This window comes from Acomys minous, assembly GCF_964271855.1.
Source record: "Acomys minous genome assembly, chromosome: 8".
NCBI classification, from domain to species: domain Eukaryota; kingdom Metazoa; phylum Chordata; class Mammalia; order Rodentia; family Muridae; genus Acomys; species Acomys minous.
The window spans coordinates 6,251,427-6,271,835 of NC_140489.1; the positions used below are offsets into that span (position 1 = coordinate 6,251,427).

The following is a 20,409-nucleotide window of genomic DNA, read 5'->3' on the forward strand; positions in this document are numbered from 1 at the left end:
AGGTTATAATTCAGCTCTCAAATCCTGGCTCAGCATCAGCAGAGACAGCTCCAAGAGCCAGGTCTTCTTGAAACTGAACAGTCTGCAGACTGAGGACACAGCCATGTACTACTGTGCCAGAGACACAGTGAGGAAATTCCACTTTAAGCCTGCACAAAAAGACTTTCTACAAGGATACTCAAAGCAGAAGAGGGCGCTCTGGCCAAGCAAAGGCTTTCTAGGACATTACTTTTAGGGAATTTAAGACTATGCTGCATGCACATGTATTTCAATACTAGGAATTATAGTTTCTTTTCTGATCCAATGCAATCTTCTAAAGCCCTCCTCCACTGTCATATTCTACCAAACTTGATTTTTGTTGACACACTAGAACAATATTTTTACCCACAAATAAAATAAGCTATTCAGATACTTCTTATGAGACTAAGTGGTAGATAAAGTAATATGTTCCATATAAATGCGTACATATTTAACATTTTATATCCATCCATGTACTTGGAACATACACATTATCTATACTATATATATTGTGTATGTATATAATTATATAATATATGTATAAGTATATATTCATATATGTGGAACATATAAAATTATATATATGGTTAAAATTATATCATATTGATATATATAATCCTATATTTTCATGTATGATATGCTATACATGAAATATATATGTATATGTATATGACTGAAAATACTTATATTTCATTAATAGACTAAAATTACAGCAATTGTTCAGTGCAATTTTTGTAAGAAGTTTGACAATTTGCATGTCCTATAATTCAATATCTGTACTTCAGCTCTTGTGATAAACAAACGGAGGCTTCCTTGAGATATTATGATTTTCCAAGGTCACTTGGAAACTGAAATCTCCATTGTTTCCTTCTTCTGAATTAAGAGGATCTAATGAAAGATACAGATGGTTGTCATTTTGACCTATTAAATTTTGTGTATTTTCTCTTGATAAAAATTACTTTATATCTCCAAGGCCAAAATTATAAATTTTCACCAGGTGTGTTGTGTACCTAAAATCATTAAATTCTCAGACACCTGTGTATACTTCCCAGCTGGTGTCAGCTACAGTCCCTGCCCCATCTCTCCTCAGCCCTCCCCTCAGACAGCAGATTCTATGATGTTCAGGTCTTGTTGGTGTTTTGAAGCTTTCAAAGCATCCATAGTTGCTCTTCCTGAAATCTGGTGCTGCTGAAAGGAAGAACCTGGTATCTCTGTGGTGAGATGGAAATGCATCATTTAGAGATTTATGGTTGTCTGTGGGACCCATGCTAATGCACTTGAGGAAAAGGAAAAGAGAATCTATTCATAGGAGGCCGGGCTTCCCTGGAAAGTCTTCTAGTGACCCCTATACTGTGTGATGAAGATTCAAGGCCAAATTGAGTAGATTGTAAACCATAAGATCAGGACAGTGTATCTTAAAATTGCTCACCTTTCAGAAAGCAATGGATGCACTGCAATACTTATGTAGGTCAAGTTGAGCATCAGCTTATGTGACTGGGAGTACTACTGGGTGAGCAGTGCAAGTTTTTTTAAACAGATTGGTTAGACCAAAAATATATCAGCACTAAGGGCAAGCATTTCTAAGTCTCAAACATTTCTCTTTGACCAAGAAAATATAGAACATGTTCTTGAGATTCTAATACTGTGTCCCAAAAAATATAATCTTAATATCCATATAGCTGTAAATAAGTTTTTAAACAAGTATGCAAGACAAGTATTTTCCTCTGGAATATAGCAGAAGTAGCAATGATGTGTGGCTGGTCCTTGAAATCCTCCTCATGATTATGTCTTCTGATTAGTCCTAGAGAGTTAGAAAGAAACCAAAGCCAGGACATGAGACACAGAATCCACACCTCAATCCACACCTCAATCAAAAGTTCTAATAAAATAATATGGTAGTTTTAGAAAATATATAGAAAATAAAAAGATGATGCCTTAAAGTTTTCTGCTGTTGAGCGTGTTCTGTTGTTACTTCTAGAGTTACCAAAAAATGCATAAAAGAATGACATGAGTGCAGAACCCCAGCACACACTACCTTACCCGAAACCAGCAGAGGTGGTGATCTTATAGCATGTGACTTTTATAATATGTGCCAAGAATAACATAAGACATGTATTCCTATTATTCATTTACCCCAAATCTATCAGATATAATGAATCTATTTAGTCTGATGTCTCAACGAAATAAATATACATTGCAGTTTTACAAATCATGCACAGGTTTTCCTGTAAATGGATTTCATGTACATAGGACATGAGACCCTGCAGTTCAGTGGATCAGGTCTGCGTTTCCAGATAATGTGTCTGAGTTCATTCAGTCACCAAAATGCAAAAAAAAAAAATCCACAGTGCCTGGAAGCTTCAGAACTGTTATGATCTTTTCCCTTTCTAAATCAGATTATTACTACTGTTACTATTCAGTGGCTTGTGATGTGTAAACATTATTTATTATCTAATTATCAGACAAAATATAAACATTCAATGTGTCTAAATTATTTTACTAGATGAAAAGGGACCAAGGAAAATAGTAAAGGATAGATCCATATTATCATTATTATCCAACTGTGTTATGAAGAATAACTCAATAAACTATTCTTTTTCACTTCAGAATGTATAAATATAATACTTAGACAAGGTTATAAGCTAATAGTGCAATATAAAACATGATGCTGAGTTGGCTTTTATCAGGAAACCTCAAGAGAGCACTGTGCGAATGAGGACACCCAAAGTGGTTGGATAAAATGTTTTCCTTTCGAGGAAGTCAAATTATCTCTATTTGCAGATGGTATGGTGATGTACATAAGTGACCCTCAAAATTCCACCAGAGAACTCCTACAGCTGATAAACACCTTCAGCAAATTGGCTGGATACAAAATTAACTCAAAAAAGTCTGCAGCCTTCCTATACACAAATGACAGGCTTGTAGAGGAAGTAATTAGGAAAACTATACCCTTCACATTAGCCACAAACAATATAAAATATGTAGGAGTTTCTCTAACTAAGCAAGTGAAGGACTTGTTTGAAAAAAATTTCAAAATTCTCAAGAAATAGATTGAAGATGACATGAGAAGATGGAATGATCTTCCTTGCTCATGGATAGGGAGAATTAACATAATAAAAATGGTCATCCTACCAAAAGCAATCTACAGATTCAATGCAATCCCTATCAAAATACCAACACAATTTTTTAAAGACATTGAAAGTTCAATTCTGAACTTCATATGGAAAAACAAAAAACCCAGAATAGCTAAAACAATTTTATACAATAAAAGGTGCTCCAGAGGAGTCTCCATACCTGATCTCAAACTGTACTATAAAGCAATAGTAATTAAAACAGCATGGTACTGGCAACAGGCTGGTTGATCATTGGAATCGAATTGAAGACCCAGATATGAATCCACACACTTATGGTCACTTGATTTTTGGCAAAGAACTAAATCCATTCGATGGAAAAGGGATAGCATCTTCAACAAATGGTGCTGGTCTAACTGGATGTCTATGTGTAAAAAAATGCAACTGGACCCATATTTGTCACTTTGTACAAAACTCAAATCCAAGTGGATTAAAGACCTCGACATAAAACCGGAGACACTAAGTCACTTAGAAGAAAAAATGGGGAAGAGCTTGGAACATATTGGCACAGGAGACAACTTCCTGAACAGAACACCAACAGCACAGGCCTAAATGTCAACAATTAATAAATGGGACCTCATGAGGCTGAGAAGCTTCTGTAAAGCAGGAGACACTGTCGAGAGAACAAAGCGACAGCCTAAAGACTGGGAAAAGATCTTCACCAACCCTACATCTGACAAAGGTCTAATATCCAAAATATATAAAGAACTCAAGAAATTAAACACCACCAAACCAAATAACCCAATTGAGAAATGGGGCTTGGAACTAAACAGAGAATTCTCAACAGAGGAATATCAAATGGCTGAGAAACATTTAAAGAAATGCTCAACCTCCTTAATCATCAGGGAAATGCAAATCAAAACAACTCTGAGATTCCATCTTACACCCATCAGAATGGATAAGATCAAAAATTCAAGCGATATCACATGCTGGCCAGGATGTGGGGAGAGAGGAACACTCCTTCATTGCTGGTGGGAATGCAAACTAGTACAACCACTTTAGAAATCTATCTGGTGCTATCTCAGAAAAATGGGAATAGGGCTTCCTCAAGATCCAGCTATTCCACTCCTTGGAATATACCCAGAAGATGCTCCAGCACACAGCAAGAAAATTTGCACAACCATGTTCATAGCAGCCTTATTCATAATAGCCAGAACATGGAAACAGCCTAAGTGTCCCCCAATAGAAGAATGGATAAAGAAACTGTGGTACATATACACTATGGAATACTATTCAGCTATTAAAAACAAGGAATTCCCGAAATTTGTGGATGAATGGATTGAGCTAGAAATGATCATAATGAGTGAGTTAACCCAGAAGCAGAAAGACTCAAATGGTATATACTCACTTATATCTGCATATTAGGCCAAGGGGCATGTCCCACGAAAGCCTTCACTTACTAGGAAACTGGTACAAAGGGAAGGATATTCTAGTGGGACCCTAGATGAGAGAATCATGGGAGAATGGCAAAGTAGAACGATCCAGAGGGCCCTAGAAGCCTACAAGTAGAATATTATGATAGGCAGATTTGGGCACAGGGGTCCCGCTCAAACTAAGGCACCAGCCAAGGACAATACAGGCGGTAAACCTTAAGCCCCTACCCAGATCTAGCCAATGGACAGAACACTCCCCACAGTAGAGTGGAGAGTGGGATATTACTTTCTCACATACTCTGGTGCCTCACCTTTGACCATGTGCCCTGGAGGGGGAGACCTGGTGGCACTCAGAGGAAGGACAGCAGGTTACCAAGAAGAGAGTTGATCTCCTATGAACATATACAGGGTGAGGTAATCCCCCTCAGGAACAGTCATACGGGAGGGGAATAAGGGGAAAATGGGAGGGAGGGAAGAATGGGAGGATACAAGGGATGGGATAACCATTGAGATGTAACAAGAATAAATTAATAAAGGAGAAATAAATAAATAAATAAATTTGGGGAAATGAAATCAAACCTAAAGCAAAGACAGTGATGTGCTGTCTGATGTAAAGGTGGAATAAGAGATTGGTGTACAGATTTGAAGAAATCATGAGGAGACTTCAGTTACAACACAAGTCAGTGTGCTACAAACAAGAATGTCTCCATTGCAAACACTCAGTGAAAGGCACGAGGTGACAAAAGGATGAAGTATTTGCAAGCCTCCTATTACATGAAGAGTGTTCTCTCAGAAATGAGTAAAGTTCGAAACACCTCATATGTTCTCATCAGAGAGAAGGAACTCTGATAACATCTCCATACAATTACGACCCTGTCCAAGATCCACATCTCAGAGAAACCATGCCCAATTCAGACAATAAGAAAGACTGTGCTCATATATAGAAAAAACACTCTGTGATGAGCTATTTAATTTGACATTTGTACAGGGAAGACATAGCAGGATATATGCACAACATGTTGTGTGCCGGTGCACAATAGAGAACTAAATAAAGTAGGATGGATCCTTACAATGGGAAGCTGCACACAGAGCAACCATTCTGTGTTACATCTGTAACTGTCATCAGTCTTTGATGAATTATATCAGCTCTGAGCACTGCTTCCTGCCCAGGTCCAACAACATAGCCTGCTACAGCAGGAAGACATGCAAATGAGGCTTCTCTGTGCCCATGAAAAACAGTCCTGCCCTGACCCTGCAGCTCTGGGAGAGGAGCTCAGCCCTGGATTCCCAGATCCTCCCATTCAGTGATCAGCATTGAACACAGACCACTCACCATGGACTTGGGGATCAGCTTGGTTTTCTTTGTCTTGATTTTAAAAGGTAATTTATGGAGAAGAGATGCTGTGTGTTGTGTGGACATCAGAAAGAGAAACAACATTATGACGATTTTCTAACCAGTATTCTCCATGTTTTCAGGAGCCCAATGTGAAGTGAAGCTGGTGGAGTCTGGGGGAGGCTTGGTACAGCCTGGAAAGTCCATGAAACTCTCCTGTGCAGCCTCTGGATTCACATTCAGCAGCTATAGTATGAACTGGGTCCGCCATGCTCCAGGCAAGGGGCTGGAGTGGGTCGCCTACATTCGTTATGATAGTAGTAACATCTACTACGCCGATGCCGTGAAGGGCCGATTCACCATCTCCAGAGACAATGCCAAGAACACTCTGTACCTGGACATGAACAGTCTGAGGGCTGAGGACACAGCCACATATTACTGTGCCAGACACACAGTGAGTGAATGACAGTGAGAACTCAGACTCAAACCTCCCTGCAGGGAGCTGATGATCAGCAGGGGGCGCTGAGAGCACACAGAGCTCTGAATGACAGAGAGTTACAGCCTGTTCAGAGTCCTGAAAGACATGGAGGGCTGGACCCTTCTTTGTTTGGCCTGCCTTCCATAGAGATTCTCTCTACAATTACAGTGTAAAGTAATACTTGAATTGTCCAAATATTTTCAACTTTCACTTTCCCATCGTGATATGTGTTTTTATAGTGTTTTTCTCTGTCTCTCTGTATGTCTACGTCTCTCTTTCTTTCTCTCTCTCTCTTTCTATGTGTGTGTGAGTCTGTGTGTGTGTGTGTGTGTGTGTGTGTGTGTGTGTGTATGCACAAGTTGACATGTCATCTTCTATCAATCTACATCATAATTTTGAAAAAAAATTTCCATCACATGACCTGGATTTCAGCATTTGGCTAGACTGTCTGACTAGTGAGTCCCAAGGATCATACTGTTCAAAGGTCCCATAGGTGGGATTAGTTCTTGGCTACCACACTTTCCTCTTTTTGTACTTATGGAGGACCAAACTCTGGGCTTTGTTCTTATGTGGTAAGAACTTTAAGCACAGAACAGTTTCCAAGCTCATAAATTATTTTAAAATGTAGAACAAACTCTGACTTGAAAAATCTGCAGAGCATCCCAAAGAGCACACGGGATTCTATATGGGGACCAGGATCAGATCCTGAGGAATCAAAGTACCCTTGAGACTTTGGAATCCAAAACTCAGAGCAGATACTTGGTAAGATTCTCTGGCTAGGGACTGTTTGGGGTTCAATTTAGAGCCAATAGGGAAATCAGGCAGGACCGGTGACCATAAAACCACATGGCCTTCAATCTCTCTATCATCCTCACACAAACCATACACAACAGAGCAATCCCTGACCACCTGTAGGGATGTTATTAAAATGCATGTGAGGCTCAGCACTGAGAAGTGAGGCCAAAGTAGGTAGTGATAACGACTGAGTTTGGGTTAGCTACTAACAGCTCCTGACCACTCAATGGGTCGCATTTCTTTTCTTCCTCTCTCAGTATTTTTTATGGTTTAGTTTCACAGTTCCTCCAATATTTATAGAGGACAATGTATTTCCTTTCAATATATCAATGCCATTTCTTTTTTGTGTTTTTTTATTGAAAAATAAAATCATTCATATTACATCTCAATTGCTATCCCGTCACCTGCATCCTCCCATTCCTCCCTCCCACCTGCTTTCACCCCATTCCCCTTCCCTATGACTGTGACTGAGGGGGACCTCCTCCCCTTGAATATGGTGCTAGAGTTTCAAGTTTCTTCTTGGTAGTCTGCTATCCTTCCTCCGAGTGCCACCAGTCTTCCCTATCAAGGAGACATGGCCAAATATGGAGCACCAGAGTTCGTGTGAAAGTGAGTTCCCAGTCTCCACTTAACTGTGGAGAATATTCTGTCCCTTGGCTAGGTCTGGGTAGGGGTTTGATGATGACTGCACATATTGTCCTTAGTTTGTGCCATAGATTGAGCAGGACCCCTGGGCCCAGATCTACCCATCACAGTGTTCTTCTTGTAGATTTCTAGGACCCTTTGGATCCATCTATTTCCCTATCTCCTATATTTCTCCCACACTAGGATGTCATCACCACTGCCCCATTTCCCTGGTAAGTGAAGACTTTCATGAGACATGCCCCTTGGCCTAGTGTCCAGATATAAGCAAGTATATACTATATGAGTCTCTCTGCTTCTGGGGTTAGCTCACTCATTACGATCATTTCTAATTCAATCCATTTGTCCACTGAGGGGGAACTCTTCCCCCTGTATATGCTTATAGGGTATCAAGTCTCTTCTTGGTAGCCTGCTATCCTTTCTCTGAGTGCCACCAGATGGAGGAAACAAAATATTCCACAACAAAAACAAATTCAAACAATATCAAAGTTCTTATAATTTCTGTACAACCTAAAATAGATGTACTTCTTTGCAGAGCGATGCAATGGGAAGACCTGGGGAAACTGAGAGCACAGGATGAAAGATTATAACACTAAAGCAATGGAAGAGAGGAGTCAAATGCTACTAAATTCTTTGCTTCCATAAAGGTACAAGAATAGGGCTGAGCTCTAGCAAGACACAGGCCCTTTCATAGACTCCCCCCCTCTCCACTTCTTGATTCTGTCCCCTCTAAGCTCCTTCAATGGCCACTGGTGACCCAGAATGTCTGTTCATCATGACTGATTACTTCACTGTTGTTTCCCAGTGTGACTCTCAGTCCCTCTTGGGCCACTCCTTATTATCCAATATGAGGACAGGGAAAGAGCATCTACTGTATCTGATGAGCAGGTAATACAGGCCATGCCTAGGGCAGTACTGTTGTAATGTGTAATTTACTCTTCCTGCTTGGGAATCTTCCAAAGACCTGCCAAAATATCATATTCTGTAAAAAATCTCTTTTTGATATGGCACAATATTTTCCTATGGAGGCTCTAAGTTCTCTATTTAACAGTTTCTTGGCTGTTGGGGGAAATGGGAGTATATGGAAATCAGACACAGCACATTACATCAAGTGCCTGTAATTTTGAAACATGGTGAAAATTCATAGGAAATTCTAAATCATCTATGAATTGTCCTTTAGTTTGTATACATTTGGAATAAAAGCACAACTTACCTGAATTAGCAATAAAAACATGGGTTAAAATGACATAAGCTCTGTTTAAGATAACTAGTGTAACTGTGTTCCACCATAAGGGACAGTTAGTCTTCATTTTGTTGTTGTTTTAGTTTTTCACATATTCCATGTTTGAATATTCAGGTACTTACTAACATTGACTTTAACTGTGAAGATTCAAGAATAATCCTTTCAGAAATTACTTAAAATGCACAGTCTTGAAAAAGTATTATCCTCTACCTGGGTTGATGTCAACCACACTCCTTGTACCAATCCTTATCAATCCTTGTAAATTAGTTATCTTCTGACCCATAGCCTGAGGTTATTAATCCTTATGTTCTGTGGAATTAATAACGTTACCCTGAAGTGGTAGCTACAAATCAGTTTTGAGGTCACTCAGACCAAACTGTCACCACCTACTGGAGAAGCTGTGCATGTTGCAAGAAATACTGACCTACTGAAGCAGAGAGGAGGAAAACTCAGAGAAACATTTCTAAATTTCTGTGTTTCTGAGGGAGTTCCACTAGGTAACTAAGTAAGTTGTCCTCAAGTCACAGAAATATTCAATAAGACCTTGTGCCTAGTGGAGCTCTGATTCCAATAGGAATCTAGGATGTGCTCAACACAAACAGCTACACAGACATGGGAGGGCTCGTGAAGAAAAAGCAACGAGATGTGGCAGTGTCCAGGATTCATCAAGCACAGATCAATATTTAAAGGACTTCACTTTGTGATAGAAGAAGACACTGGTGGTGAACCAGCTGCTCCTCAGAACAATGGAGTAGGAGGTCTTCAATAGTCTATGCCTGTGGGCTTTAATAACCTACACTGACCCTCAGAGGGTTAGGAACAAGTGGGAGAGAGCACCCCTAGTGGCAGGTGCCCTTCAGGACAAGCACAGGAAGGATATCTCTGCAATGTCATGACTCCAGCACTCCACTCACAGAACACAGATTATGCACAGAGAAATAATGAACAAAACATATAAGGAGTCCATTGTGAAAGAAGTGGTGGATGTTCTCTGAGTTCTGACCGCACAGGATAGGTTGGGCTGTTCTCCTCCCTTCCCTGGTGTTTTACGTAACCAGAGCATGGACAAAATCGCTACGTTACCTTGTGTTGAATTATTTTTATATAACTGTTGGTTTCTCTTACTTTATGACTTAAACTAGCTAACAAATAAATAACTGAGACTCCTTTGTATCTGTTCACCAGGCTTTACACACAGTCTTGAGAAGTTTAAATCTGTTCTTCACCCTCTTTGTTGTCCTGACTCCATCTTTGCAAAGTCCCCATGTTCCAAGCTTAAAGTCCTTTCTTTGTTCCACTTCATCTCTTCTCCTCCTCTACCGCTGTCTGAAACTCCCAGTTCAATCCCCCACTTCCCCTTTAACTCCTCGCCTGGTGTCAGAATGTCGAGCCCTATTTTTTCCATATTTAGAGAACTGGTTTTAAAATATGCTTCAAATTGTAAAGAGACAAGAAGAAAGATTTTTAAAAAGTACATTGGCACAGACAGACAAGCAGATAGGCAGACAGGCAGATAAGCACACAGGCCAGTAGGAATCAGGAAGTAGTAAGACTTGCCCACAGGTATGGTGTCTCTGAGTGTACAAGTGAAAAATTTTCAACCACTGACATGGCTACAAAGTCAATCCCCAGGTCTCCTCTCAGACAAACATTCATAATTACTGTACAAAATGGTTGTGAATTGCTTCCTCACACGTTGGATTTTCTAGGTGAGAGATAAGAGTAAGATAGCACCACTCACACTAAGAGAAAAAAATTTAAATAGTTCCATAATTTGGATTTCATATCACTATAAACCCAAAGTGCATCATAAGACTAAACTCCATTCTATTGCTTCTGCTTGGTGTGCACATGCATTGAGGATGTGGTAGCTGCTTCTTCCTGTAGAGCATGAATGTGGAATCACTTATAGCCTGCACAGTGTGAATCATAAAATTTCATGTTTATGTGGAAGTCAAGTCTAGACAGAAACAGAGAATGTTCCTGGATTTTTTGTCAACATTTTTTTTCACAAGACGACTAACAGAGCCAACTAACCAGGACCCAGAGGGTTTATGGTGACTGTAGCACCAGCCAAGGACAATACATAAACTTGACCTAGGCGCCTGCAGGGATGTAGCAGATGGGCAGCTCAAGTTTTATGTGGGTCCCCTAGGAAGGTAGTGAGAGGCTATGTCTGACATGGACTCTGCTGCCTGATTTCTGATCACTTCCCTTAGGTGGTGCTGCCTTGACAGAACACAGGAGATGAAGACACCCTCAGTCCTTATGTGATTGATGAGCTGTGGTGGGTGGGTATGGGAAGCTCCCTACTTCTGAGGAATAGTGGAGGACGATGGGAAGCAGAAAAGGATGGAGGGACAAGGAAGAGAGGAGAGGATAGAAGGGGCTGTGACCAGGAAGTGTAGTGAATAAATAATTGTTTTTAAAATTGTTAAAATAAAATGTAGCACAAGGCAAATCTCAGTCACCTGGAAATGAATCTGGAGAGTTGCCCTGTGTTTCCTTTTATTCTCTCAGGACCCTCCCCCAATGCAAAGCAGCCCTCAGCCTCAGGATGAAAGCCCAGGCCTAGCTGAGAAGCCCATGTCCTTCTCACTGGAGCCTCCATCACAGCATGGCTGTCCTGCTGCTGCTCCTCTGCCTGGTGACCTTTCCAAGCTGTAGGTGTTTCAGGGCATCAGGACAGGGACCTAGGCATGTCATCTATGGGATGCATGACTGATGGTGATGTTCTTGTCCCCAGGTGCCCTGTCCCAGGTGCAGCTGAAGGAGCCAGGACCTGACCTGGTGCAGCCCTCACAGACCCTGTCTCTCACCTGCACAGTCTCTGGGTTCTCATTAACCAGCTATGGTGTACACTGGGTCCACCAGCCTCCAGGAAAGGGTCTGGAGTGGATGGGTGCTATGTGGAATAGTGGAGGAACATGTTATAATTCAGCTCTCAAATCCCAGCTCAGCATCAGCAGTGACACCTCAAAGAGCCAGGTCTTCTTGAAACTGAACAGTCTGCAGACTGAGGACACAGCCATGTACTATTGTGCCAGAGACACAGTGAGGGAATTCAAATCTGAGCCTGAACAAAAAAACTTTCTACAGGATGCTCAAACCAGAAGAGGGTGCTCTAGCCAAGCAAAGGCTTTCTAGGTCATTACACTTAGGGAATTTAAGACTATGCTGCATGCACATGTATTACAATACTAGAAATTATAGTTTCTTCTCTGATCCAATGCAACCCTCTAAAGCCCTTCTCCACTGTCATGTTCTACCAAACTTGATTTTTGTTGACACACTAGAACAATATTTTTACCCACAAAATCTGAATAAGCTATTCAGATACTCCTTATCAGACTAAATGTTAGATAAATTAATATGTTCCATATAAATGCATACATTTTTAACCTTTTATATCCATCCATGTACTTGGAACATACACATTATCTATACTATATATATTGTCTTTGTATATAATTATATAATATATGTATAATTATATATTCATATATGTGGAACATAAAAATCATATACATATGGTTAAAATTATATCATATTGATATATATATATATATATATAATCCTCTATTTACATGTATGATGTACTATATATGAATATATATGTATATAACTGAAAATACTTATATTTCACTAATAGACTGAAATTATAGCACTTGTTGAGTGCAATTTTTGTAAGAAGTTTGACAATTTGCATTTTCTGTAATTCAATATCTGTACTTCAGCTTGTGTGATAAACAAATGGACCCTTCCTTGAGATATTATGATTTTCCAAGGTCGCTTTGAAACTGAAATCTCCATTGTTTCCATCTTCTGAACCAAGAGGATCCAATGAAAGATACAGTTGGTTGTCATTTTGACATATTTAATTTTGTGCATTTTCTCTTGATAAAAATTACTTTACATCTCCAAGGCCAAAACTATGAATTTTCACCAAGTGTGTTGTGTACCTAAAATCATGAAATTCTCAGACACCTGTGTATACTTCCCAGCTGGTGTCAGCTACAGTCCCAGCCCCATCTCTCCTCAGCCCTCCCCTCAGACAGCCAATTCTACGATGTTCAGGTCTTGTTGGTGTTTTGAAGCTTACAAAGCAACCATAGTTGCTCTTCCTGAAATCTGGTGCTGCTGACAGGAAGAACCTGCTGTCTCTGTGGTGAGTTGGAAAAGTGTCATTCAGAGATTCATGGTTGTCTGTGGGACCCATGCTAATACACTTGAGCAGCTTTAAAAAGGAAAAGAGAATCTGTTCATCTGAGGCTGGGCTTCCCTGGAAACTCTTCTAGCGACACCTGTACTGTGTGATGAAGATTCGAGGCCAAATTGAGTAGATTGTAAACCATGAGATCAGGACAGTGTATCTTAAAATTCCACACCTTTCTGGAAGCAATGGATGCACTGCCATACTTATGTGGGTCAAGTTGAGCATCAGCTTATGTGACTGGGAGTAATACTGGGTGAGCAGTGCAAATTTTTTAAACAGATTGGTTAGATCAAAAATATATCAGAGCTAAGGTCAAGCATTACTACGTCTCAAACATTTCTCTTTGACCAAGAAAATATAGAGCATGTTCTTGAGATTCTAACATTGTGTCCCCAAATATATAATCTTAATATCCATATAGCAGTAAGTAAATTTTTAAACAAGTAAGCAAGACAAGTATTTTCCTCTGGAGTAGAGCAGAGGGAGCAATGGTGTGTGGCTGGTCCTTGATATCCTCCTCTTATGTCTTCTGATTAGTTATGGAGAATTAGAAAGAAAACATAGCCAGGTGATGAGACACAGAATCCTGGCAACTCCACACGTCAATCCAAAGCACCAGCGTGAGAGTCCTTATAGTGTGTCCCCTGATAGCAAACGATAAGCAGGCATGACTTCTGTGATGCTCTTTCCCTAATTCTGTCTGACCATGAGGAAATATCACCATGGTGTCTAATACCAACTCAACAATTAATAACTGTTTTATAAATCATGTGTGATGTTTCTGTAATAGATTTCATAGAAATAACAGAAGGGCCCCAACGGTTTTGTTGGTCAGGAAGGTGGCCACAGATAAGTTGAGTGACCTGATTCAGGCTGAGCAGACATGAAAACAAAGTTCAGCAGTACCTGGTAGCCTCAGATCTGTCATATTCTGGTCCCACATTAAATAACACTATTACTATCTATAGTACTTAGTTGTTTTTGTGAATTATAGACTTTTATAATTGTTTATTTATCAGATAAAAGCTTAAAAATATTGATAACTCTAAAGTATTCTAAGTGATGTAAACTACTCCAGGAGTACTTTTATCATTTTAGAAAGTTTAAATATAAATAAATGTTGGTATAAATTAATAATACAAAATACAAACATTATTTTTTTTCAAATTTCAGAACCAGACTATATTTTGTTCACAGATCAAAGCCTGGAGCCCTTACTATTCACACCATTACACTGCAGAATGATATCACGAAGGGCTAGCCCCCGGTCCATGACATACTCCGATTCTACTGAGGAATGGCATTGTACTCACTCGTAGTTTACAACAGTGACCTTGTCCCAGAACACAAACCATTAATTCTCTTAACCATGATTACATACACATGGTACATGAACAACTAATAATAGTAGGAGGAATCCTCACCAACTTATGGTATGTCTTACTTTGATGTTAAGGATTTATGCAAGATCTACATCCTATCTTTATAAATTTTCCACTCTGTAATTCTCCTGCTTAAGAAAAAAATAAAGATGTCAGAGAAGCTAGATGTTGGTACCAATCCACAGAATTACTAAGTACAGGTCCAGGGCACATTCTCAACCCAGGTGTTGATAAGGGAAGGTTCTGCCCATTGTGAACTGTCTCCTAGACCCTATTAGGCAAAAAAGAAGGATCACCTTCCTCAGCATCCAACAAAAGGAGTTACCATGTTTGCTTTGCACTTCTTTTAGGACGTCTCATATTCTTTTTCTGCTTGAAAATAGGAGAATTCAAGAAACACAGGTCTGTGAAAGGCTCCCCTCTTTCTAGCTTCGAAGTGAGTTTTTGGCTTTTTATAGCTTGTGATGGTGGTGCACCTGCGTTTAGGCAGAGGTACTGCTGGGATGTTTTCATTTTTTTCAGAGACAAAGAAATTCTCTTGATTTTCACTACAGGACACAGCAGGATGTTGGTGACATCCTTTAGTCTACAATGAGGTGACTCTTGAGTTTCAATAGGAGTTCTAGTTGGTGAGACAACCTCCATCTCTTTTTCTTTTCCTTTTTTAAAATTTTTTAAATTTATTCTTGATACATCTCAATGGTTATCCCATCTCTTGTATCCTCCCGTTATTCCCCACCCATATGACTGCCCTGAGGGGAATTTCCTCCCCCTGTATATGCTCATAGGGTATCAAGTCTCTTCTTCTGCATGCCACCAGGTCTCCCCATTCAGGGGACATGGTCAAATATGGGGCACCAGAGTTCATGTGAAAGTCGTACCCCACTCTCCATTCAACTGTGGAGAATGTTCTGACCATTGGCTAGATCTGGGTAGGGGTTTAAAATTTACTGCCTGTATTGTCCTTGGCTGCTGCCTTAGTTTGAGTGGGACCCCTGGGGCCAAATCTGCCTACCCAGAAGATGCTCCAGCACACAACAAGAAAATTTGCTCAACCATGTTCATAGCAGCCTTATTCATAATAGCCAGAACATGGAAACAGCCTAAGTGTCCCTCAGCAGAAGAATGGATAAAAAAACTGTAATGTCACCCTCCTTGGGTTGGAGTTTTACTTCTAGTATCTTCTCTACAGCTGGATTTGTGGTTAGGTACTGTTTAATCTTGGATTAGTCATGGAATGTCTTCTTTTATCTATTTATGGTGATTGAAAGTTTTGCTGGGTATAGTAGTCTGGGTTGGCATCTGTGGTCTCTTAGAGTCTGGATGACATCTGTGAAGGTCCTTCTGGTTTTCATAGTCTCCATTGAGAAGTCAGGTGTAATTCTGATAAGTTTGCCTTATATGTGACTTTACCTTTTTCTCTTGCATCTTTCAATATTATTTCTTTTTTCTGTTTGTTTAGTGTTTTGATTATGGTGTGGTGAGAGGATTTTCTTTTCTGTTCCAATCTATTTGGAGTTCCGAAGGCCTCTTTTTTATTTATCTGCATTTCCCCTTTATATTGGGGAAATTTTCTTCTATGATTGTGGTAAACATATTTTCTTGGCCTTGCAATTGGAAGTCTTCTTCTTCTAATCTTGATTCTTAGATTTGGTCTTTTCATAGTTTCCCAGATTCTTTGGATATTCTGTGTCAGGAGCTTTTTAGATGTCACATTTTCTTCAACTGCTGTATCCATTTCTCCAGTCATAGCGTCTATTCCTGATATTCTTTCTTCAATCTCTTGAATTCTGCCATTAATGCTTGTATCTGTAGATCCTGTCCTCTTCCTTGGGTTTTCCATTTCCAGTATTATCTCAGATTGTGTTTTATTTATAGATTGTTTCTCCATTTTTAGAGTTTGAAACCTTTTATTCACTTCCTTCTCCTGTTTGATTGTCGTTTCTTGTCTTGCACTAATTTCTTTAAGTGCTTTGTTCAATTCTTGCACATCTTTCTTTCTGTATTCCTGTTACAGTTTAAGAGATTTTTGCTCCTTAAGGCCTCTATTGTTTTCTTAATCTCAGATTTGAAATCCTTCTCTTGTGCATTGGTTGTGATAGTATCTCCAGGGCTTGTTGTCATGGTAGGTTGGCTGATTTCTGGTGGTATCAATTTGACCTGATGATTGTTGCTTGTGTTCTTATGCTGGCCTCTTCCCATTTTGATGTCTCTGGTTGGAGCCTATGTTCCATGGCTACTTGGACACCTGGAACTTTCTGTGGGTTTTCTGGGTGACCTGAAGTCAGATCTACTTGTTTTCCAGATTATGGTGTTTGTGTGTTTCCTTGGACCCACCGACACTGGTGTTTTTGTGAGTCAAGGCTCTTTCTGTGCCTAGGGATTTCAGATATTGTTCTACTTTCAGGAAAACCCAGGATCCTGGTCGCTGTTTGTCAAACTTGAGCTTTCTGTGGGTTTTCTGAGAGACATGACGTCAGGTTTATGTGTGTTCCCAACTGTGGTGTCTGTTCAGGGCTTGGACCTCCAGATATTGGTGTTTTTGAGAGCAAAGGCTCTTTCAGCCCCCTGGAATTTTAAACTCTGCACAACAGTCCAGGGGCCTCGGTGCTTATTTGGCAAGTCAGATCCTATTGTTGGGTTTTTAGGTGACCTATGGTAGGATCCACTCATGTTCCAGACTTTGGTATATGCTTGGAACTAGGAGCCAGAGATGCTAATGTTTTTCTGTGCTCTGGGGATTTCAGAAGCTTCCCACCAGGCAGGCACATGAGCCCAGAAACCAGTGGCTACCCTCCAGCTAGATGTGTGGTGCCAGCCTTCTGACTATGAGGACCTGAGTCTTTTTTGTGGGTTTTATGGGTAGCTGGAGACAAGACTCAACTGTGCTCTGCACAATTCGGAGACCTCTCACCTGTGGGTTACAGGTGCTAGTGTTTTCTGGACCTCAGCTATGTCTTTGGGTGGATGAACGGTCATTGCTGTCCTGCTACTTAAACAAGGTGTGTCTTAAGTGAATCCATCTTGGATCAATCCCACTTGTTACTTCTTTTTATGAGATTTTGTGAACAGCTGACATTCCCATCCCTCAGGAATGCAATAATCTTATTTAGGAACCTGGACTTGTAATGCATTTCAAACTGTAGAGACAAGGAGAAACAAAAAAGTACGCACAGACCAACAGGCAGACAGATGGAGACATACACAAACAAACGTGAATCAGGACCTCATCTCCAAGTAATGTGTCCCCAGGTGGTCAGGTGAATACTGACATGGCAGGAAATTCAGTCCTTTGGGTCTCCTCTCAGACAAACATTTATAATCACTCATACTAAATGTTTGTGAATTACATCCTCACAAGTGGGAATTCCTAGGTGAGTGAAAAGAGGAAGATTTATACCATTGACACTAAAACTTTAAGTAGTTCCTTAATCTGGCTTTCACATGACTAAGAGCCATTGTGCATCATCTGACTAAATTTCATCCTCAGCTTCTGCTGGAATTGACAGAGACGTACACATGCACTGAGGATGTGCTACCCTCTTCTGCCCGCACAGCAGAAATATGGACCCAGTTAAGGTTCTGCACAGTATGAATCATACAATTTCTGTTTATATGGAAATGGAAATGTTGACAGAAGCATAAGTATTCCTGATGTTTTGTTACCAGTTGCTCTAGAAACACAGGGCAAATCTCAGACACTTGTAACTGTAGAGGAATTTTTAATCCAGAACATAGCTGTTCTGAAAAAAAGTTCATATCCAAAGACCTTCTTGGTCTGTGTGATCCATCTGGAATAGAAACATCCATTCAACCCAGGAGACAGAGGCAAACAGATCAGAGATCAAGGCCAGGCTGGTATAGAGCAAGTATCATGTAAAAACAAAGCTTAGGTCCAGGCATGGTGGTGGTACATGTCTTTAATCCCAAACAAAGGTAAATTTAGTTTGTAGAAGGAAGCACCCATGTTTGAAAGTGATGTATAATTGAGTAGCAGAGAAGCTGATAAATCAGAGAAGATTTGACAGAATAAAATACCCCCAACCCTAAAGAGAAGAGAGTGGAAAGGGAAGCTACTTAAGAGGTAGTTTTTCAGAGTAGTAGGCAGTTTGCCAGGACAGTATTACAGAGGTGTGTTGCAGAGAGAGAGAACTCAGGTGAAGACTGAATGAGCCAGAAAATGAGAAGAAGCCAGAAGATTAGAGCAGATTGCTGACTTAGTTTGAGGCCAATCAGAGCAATTCCAGGCCAAGAGAGAAGCTAGATTAAGTACATCAGCTGGGAGAAGACTTTGAGCCAGACCAAGTGACTTGAACCAGGCAGCCCAGTGTTCAGGAAGAACAGGTGAGAGTGAGTTTCTAAAATCTAGTCTCTGATGATGAAAACAGTCTAGGCCTGTGTTAGATTTTGTGGACACTAAAAGCTTCTAGGTCTAACTTAGGTGAGCAGAAGAAAGCAGTAAGATTCTGAGGCAAGGCTGGGAACAGGAGAACTGCACTACATTTTCATGGAGGTGAAACTATTGTACTTGCTGGGTTCTTCCTTTTATTCTCTGAGGAACCTCCCCCAATGCAAAGCAGCCCTCAGCCTCAGCCTCAAAGCCCAGGTCTAGCTGAGAAGCCCCATGTCCTTCTCACTGGAGCCTCCATCACAGCATGGCTGTCCTGGTGCTGCTCCTCTGCCTGGTGACCTTTCCAAGCTGTAAGTGTTTCAGGGCTTCAGGAGAGGGACCTGGGGATGTATGTCATCTATGGGATGTGTGACTGATGGTGATGTTTTTGTTCCCAGGTGTGCTGTCCCAGGTGCAGCTGAAGGAGTCAGGACCTGGCCTGGTGCAGCCCTCACAGACCCTGTCTCTCACCTGCACTGTCTCTGGGTTCTCATTAACCAGCTATGGTGTACACTGGGTCCGCCAGCCTCCAGGAAAGGGTCTGGAGTGGATGGGAGTAATATGGGGTGATGGGAGCACAGAGTATAATTCAGCTCTCAAATCCCGGCTCAGCATCAGCAGAGACACCTCCAAGAGCCAGGTCTTCTTAAAACTGAGCAGTCTGAAGACTGAGGACACAGCCACTTACTACTGTGCTAGAAACACAGTGAGTGAACTCCACAGTGAGCTAACACAAAAACGTACTACACTGATGCTCAAACCAGCAGGGGGCGCTGATGCTGAGCAAGGACTTTCTAGGTCACTTCATTTAGGAAATTCAATGCTACGTTGCAGGAACATATATTTCAATGCTAGGAATAATAGTTTCTTCTCCCAGCCAATGCAATCCTCTAGAGACATTCTCCACTGTCATATTCTATCAAACTTAAGTTTTGCTGACACACTAGAAGAATTTATTTACCCACAAATGATCTAAGCTACTCATTTACTTCTTGTTATCAGACTAAATTTTCCATAATTTACTATGTTCCATATAAATACATATATATGTAACCTTTTATATGCATATGTATGGAAATATAAATCATATATAATTATAGATCATGCATGTGTAGAATTATATAATTATTTATTAGGCATAATTTTATACTCATATTTGTGAAACATAAAATTACATACATGGCTAAAATTATAACATATTGATATATATAAAATCCTATCTTTCCATATATGATGTGATATATCTGAATATACATGTGTGTATGTATATAACTGAATATGCTTATATTTTTAAAAGAGACTGAAATTGTAGCACTTGTTGATTGGAATTTTTGTAAGGAAGTTTGACAGTTTTGAGTTTTCTGTAATTCAGCCTCTGTAGTTTAGCACTTGTGATAGAAAGACTGAA

At 40.2% G+C, this 20,409-nt stretch overlaps 2 gene segments (V, D, J or C); both read left to right on the forward strand.

Moving 5' to 3' along the window:
- The window catches only part of LOC311603962 (Ig gamma-1 chain C region secreted form-like), a 615,341-nt gene that overhangs the window by 131,888 nt on the left and 463,044 nt on the right, over nucleotides 1-20,409 (forward strand).
- LOC311603393 (immunoglobulin heavy variable 3-30-3-like) lies at nucleotides 5,800-6,321 on the forward strand. The segment is given in 2 exons: nucleotides 5,800-5,902; nucleotides 5,999-6,321.